We start from the raw sequence: 6,179 nt of genomic DNA on the forward strand, positions 1-6,179 counted from the left end.
TACTAAATATATGAAAAAACATAAAAATAATATTGCTAAACTTTGTGCTAAACTCGGAAAAATTTAATAAATTTGCATACAAATTTGCCACATTCTAATCAGACTTTTTAAAAAAAATTTTAAAATGAAGTTTTGGAGCCCATTAAATTTCAGTTGATTTTTGGTATTGTTTTTACTGAGAGTTTCTTCCATACAAACTATGTTCGATAATTCTTTTTATATGGAAGACACTGTCGGCAAAAAAAATAAAATAAATGATAAAAATCAACGAAATTTGCTGGCAACTTCAGACTTGCACTTTATTAATTTGCTCAAAAGCTACATTTTCAAAATTTTTCTAAAAGATCTGATTCGAAATTGTGATCTGATGAAAGAGCCTCCGAGCCAATAATTTTGTACGGCACTGTACTTATAACGTCCCTACACACGAATAAAGGCGCGCTAGTGTTTTGACGGCGAAAAAAGGTGTTTAAAAAAATTTTGCGAAAAAGAGCATTTGAATCGTCTTTTTTCGCCGTCAACTTTTGAGCTCGCGCCTTTATTCGAGTCTAGTGACGATAACTACTCTAGGTTTCATGAAAGAAAAAAATTTAATTAGAAGATAACATTAAAAATCAGTCATATTTTTCGTTGCTGTGAACTGGTTTCAAAACTTCTGCCTTTTCCTTAATATAATTGTAAAACTCTGTGCACGTCATTTTGAACGTATTTAGGTACATATACTAATCATCAACTATTGCTTGTGCAAAGTTCAACTATCTCGAAATGTGACTATTTCACAAATTAAACCGGTGCACTGAGAGAAAGAAGTTTAGAATTAAAAAAGCGTGCTAAATTAAAAAATACGCATATGAAAGAGCACCAACCCAACTCGTAATACATTATAGTATTTAGTATAGAAATATTCAATTCAAATACGACCATATTAAAATGAAGCGATATGCAATTACCGATTGCTTTTTCATAATTAAGTTAAAAAAAATAATTAAATTCCATGCTGGTTGTAATTGGAATCGAACCCTGACCCTCTGGAAATTAGCAAGCATCTTCGCGCACTCAGCTATAGCCAGACATGTAAATGTGCATTTAAATGTTGAGTTTGAATCAACACCACGCGTGCGTGTTATGAAGGTATTATTTTTAAATACGAACATTTTTAAACGACAATCAAATAGGAAATATTCATGTTTACTATGCGTTATTTTCCTCAGTGAATTCATAACATTTTTCGGAATATTACAACGCGTTTTTTCTCTTAGTGTAGTGATTTTTGAACTTTTATTCAAATTTGTGCAATCAAATCAAACACCGGGACACTAAAACGAGACCAGGGACATTTTAAGGTTGGACCGGGACACCGGGACAAATAGTCTAAAACCGGGACATGTCCGGGAAAACCGGGACGTCTGGCAGCCCTAGCCAAAGCCCAATATTTTTTCATCACACGACTGGGCTACTAAGTTACACCAAATTTTGTTACTAATATGTGTTCTAAAAGTGAAACAAATTTGATCATAAATATGATTTTTTAGAATAGCTCTCAATCCCTGCGCCACCTATCGGAAGACAAACACACTGCTCCTTCTAAAAACTTTTGCACAAAACAACAATCATTCAATGCGATTTTAAAATCTGATAGAAAATGGCTCCCAATTGAATGATTCTTCCAATCTTATACATACATATGTGTATAAATTTTCATTACCTTATAATAAGTGGTTCCAGAGATAACCGATTGCATGGGCGGTGCCACACCCTCCTTTTTAAAATCTACCAAATCCTCTCGGAATGTACGGTATTGATTGATTTACGTTAGCTTAAGCGGTTCCAGAGATAAGCGGTATAAGAACTTTAGTTTGTGTGGGCGGTGCCACGCCCTTTTTTTAAATTTACCTCTTTTCGCCGTATTTATGGTATTGACAACATATGTAGCTGTGTGAAATTTTATGACGTTAGCATAAGCGGTTCTAGAGATAAGCGATATGAGAATTTCAGTAGGTATGGGCAGTGCCCCGTCCCCTTTCCAAAATCTACCACTCTTCGTCGTAAGTACGATATTGATATAATAAATATCTGTTTAAAATTTCAGGACGTTAGCATAAGTGGTTCCATAGATAAGCGATATAAGAATTTCAGTTTGTATGGGCGGTGCCACGCCCTCTTTTCCAAAATCTACCACTTTTCGCCGTAATTACGGTATTGCTATGTTGCTGTTTGGGGACGTTAGCATAGGCGGTTTCAGAGAAAAGTAATATGAAAATTTCAGTTTATATGGGAGGTGCCACGCCCCCTTTTCCAAAATCTACCATATTTCCCCATGAGTATGGTATTGACAACGCATGTTGTTGTGTAAAATTTCAGGACGTTAGCATAAGCAGTTCCAGAGATAAGCGATATGAAAATTTCAGTTTTTATGGCAGGTGCCACGCCCCCTTTTCCAAAATCTACCACTTTTCGCCGTAAGTACGGTATTGACAACAAAAGTTGTTGTGTCCACTTTCACGACGTTAGCATAAGTGGTTCCAGAGATAAGCGATATGAGAATTTCAATTTGTATGGGAAGTGCCACGCCCACTTTCCCAGTACCTACAATTTTTCACCGTAAGTAGGGTGTTCACAATCTATGCATCTGTGCTGTGTTCCCCAGCATAATTGGTTTTAGAGATATAGCGGTTTTCACATTTTAGTCTATATATCAGATGTCACGCCACCTATGTATCGCGATCAACATTTATGGATTAGAGGAAGTTATATCCTTTTAACCGGTGTATGTTTCATTGAAATCGAGCGAATGGTGCCTTCAAAAAAGGGATTGAAAAATTTTTTTGTTGCGTATTTATATATAGATAAAAAAATTTACAAGTTAGTAATTTTTAATAATGTTTATTTTACTTAGTTCTTGAATTTAAAAATTGAAAATTAACAAAAAGTAATGAGAATTGCATCGGGGCTGCAAATGTCGGATGTATCCTCCTGGCTTTCATGTTCACTTGAAGAATCTAGCATAATGGTGAGATCGTTGATTAAACATCGCTTACAAACCAAACCAGATGTGTCAGGTTTTTCTGAAGCATTTTTAAAAGAATTCTTCATTCTCATTCCTTTAACAGTTTCAGAATTTGGGGAACTTGTAACGTCATCAGCGTTTTTCGATTTTAGATTTGTAATTCATTTTAATGGGTCTTCTGCGACTGGTTTGAAGAATTTGTGCTTATAGCTAGCTAGATAGGCGGATATGGAAATTAAATTGTTATTTTCCAGGAATGAAAATTTTCAAAAAAAAAATTGTTTTTAAGATCCTGGCTGCCAGCTGAATCGGATCAGAATATTGTTATTTTTTAAAAAAAGCACCCCGTTTTTTTATAATCATTTGAATTATTGGAATCACGAATGATGAGGGTTTCAGATAGTTACATAATTCTTACCTAATTAAAGGTCGGACCTATAGCTTTTTAAATATTTCAGCATCGATTCTCTTTATAGCTAAATGTTGAAGATTTCTGCTGGAAATCCCTATTGTAGGAGCTTACTCTTTCACTTTAAAGCTTAGAATCCAGCTCTTAAGAAAAGCAAAAACTCCATATAAAATGACGTACAAGAAATGGCTAAGAAATTTTCTTGAGTCAAATTTCCTTAAGGCAGTACGCAGTTCTTCAGAAATTTAGTACGCTTTCTACTACGGTTTTCTAAAGTTTTTTGTGAAAAAAGAGCACAAGGCAACCCAGGTTTGCAACAGAAATATATGCCCGCTCCATTATTTTTTGAGGAAAGAGTGAGGCAACAGGCTGAGGTATAAAAAATGTCAAAATTCCTTGGACACACACGCGAAATAATGGCAATTTTTTCTTGACCGTTTTCTTAAGAGCTGGATACTAAGCTTAAAAAGCAAAGAAGGGAGACGTAGGGGGAGAGTTTTACCACAGAGGCCTTTAGGTAAGGATCCAATGTACATATTTATCTATGAAAAAATATTGCCCGACAAGTAAACATTTTGTACTGTTTTTAAAATTGTTTCTTAAAATTGATTCCCCAAAGAGCCACATTTGAAATGATTGTAACGAATATATCGTCACCTGAAATGCAAAAAGACGTAACACACTTTTTTCTTTTATGTCTAGTAGTTTTTTTAAGATTGGTCCAAAAAAATTTTAATAAAGAAAGAAATGCAGGTATTAAAAGAAGAGAAAACAAAAAATATATATTATTAAAATGACTATGTTCTCTTTGACGTACGTCAAAGGTCAAGTGGAAGTGGGAACTTGTATAACTGCTCGATTATATAGCTTAAGAAATAATAAGTTTAAAGACATTTTTATCAAAGTTGATAAATATGACATTTGACCAGTTTTGTTACACAAATACTCCAACGACCACAGGCAAAAAATATTGGCTACAATTTGTCATTTTGTTTGCCAGATATACGTTCTATCGGTGCACTTGCACAACATTCGCATTCGCAAAAGCTCCGCATCGATTATTGCGAGTGCGAATGCGAATGTTAAAATTAATGCGGAAGCTTCGCGGTTGCGAATGCGAATATACGCAACAACCCTGGTATGTACATACATATGCATGTACGTATGTTAAGTTATACATATGTACGTAAGTTAGTTAGCCAGCGCATAGAATTCAAGCGACGCGCATAGGGGTATTTGGCCGATTTAGGCGGCCAAAATTATTTTTACGAAAATTTTAATTCAAAATGTTTAAAAATGACGCGTTACGATATTTAAAAGTGTAAATATTTTCAAGTAAATAGAGGGGGAGGATGTCAAAGTATTCCACCAAAACAACGAAAATACAGTTGCTTAAAGTTTGAAATCGATAGACTCCTTGTTATCGTGCTCCGATTGTAGAAACCTAATACCTACGTGTTCGTATCGGCCAGGAGAAGGTAAACATCTAGGTTAGGACATAAAAGGGATTGCCATTTGCTAAAAAATTAAATGCAATTAAGTTAGATGAATTACTACAATATGGGTATCAATCGAAATGGTTTTGAAAAGGCTTTATTTCTAAACAACATGTGGTAGGATTACCATCTGTTTAAAAATTCATCTTTAATTCCAAGGAACTGGGTGACTGAAATATGTATGTATGTATAACAATATGGGTGTCAGACGAAGAAGTTTAATAAGGCCACCTGTTTAAAAATTAAATCCAATGCTTACAATAGGTTAAAGTAATGATAAAAATATGTATATCATATACACATATGTAGGTTGGAACATGAGATGGTTTGCAACCTGTTAAAAAATGTAATTAAATTAAATTCAATGAATTACTACGCTATGGGTATCATGGCTTTGAAAGACTTAATTTTCAACTACATTTAGCATAACATATGATTGCAAAAAACATTATATGAAATAATTTGCACCTAATATAACACGCACAAATTTCATACATTCATCGAACTAACTATAGTATACAGTAGTTTATTTTATTTTAAATGTCTTTAATTCTAATTTTTTAGTGCATCTTTTGTGCCTGCTTAGAATTAATAATTATAAATAATTTCGAATGCTTGGCAACTTTGTACGAATATCTCCAGATACCCTTAAAATTAAAAACATTATCTGAATAAGAAATTCCATCAAAATCGCTAGAGCCGAGAAAACTATGGATATATACATATGTATACATACAAATTGACAAGATTTGGTTGTTTAAAGAAATGAGATACATACATATATGTGGTTTAAGAAAAAATCATTACAACTTTATTGCCTTAAAAACTTATTTTAAAATTTTGAATCGAACTTACCGTTAAGCGGAGAATTTGTTTCTAAATGTAATGACAATTATTTTCTTCATGTAATTCTCCAAATTTTTAAATTCAACCCATCCTCCCCCATCGCCCCCTTAACGTTGTTGGGCGTCTTAACTTTCCTATTTCTATGTCTTTTCTAAATTGCTTGTGAAATTAGTTTGGACCATGAGAGAACAGTTACATTTGTGGCAATTCAACCAGTAAATAAAATTATTGAATTAATTCACGAGAGTTTAATAAAATACACACCAGAAGATTACAATAAAATTCCGATGATTTTATGAAGGATTCACTTCTACCGGGTGTGCACAGCACACATATGTTTGTCTTTTTCTTTTTTTGTTAAGTGCCGAGTAGTGGAAACAAGAGTTTGAAGAAGAAAAAGAGAGATAATTATGTATCTACA

General features: G+C 33.6%; 1 protein-coding gene across 1 annotated transcript in view; it reads right to left on the reverse strand.

The window, feature by feature from the left end:
• The window catches only part of LOC118748146 (E3 ubiquitin-protein ligase hyd), a gene marked incomplete in the record, with an annotated part of 830,802 nt that overhangs the window by 371,989 nt on the left and 452,634 nt on the right, over positions 1 to 6,179 (reverse strand).

The sequence above is a fragment of the Rhagoletis pomonella genome, unplaced genomic scaffold (genome assembly GCF_013731165.1).
Source record: "Rhagoletis pomonella isolate Grant_MI unplaced genomic scaffold, Rhpom_1.0 Rhpom_scaffold_00001, whole genome shotgun sequence".
Lineage (NCBI taxonomy): Eukaryota > Metazoa > Arthropoda > Insecta > Diptera > Tephritidae > Rhagoletis > Rhagoletis pomonella.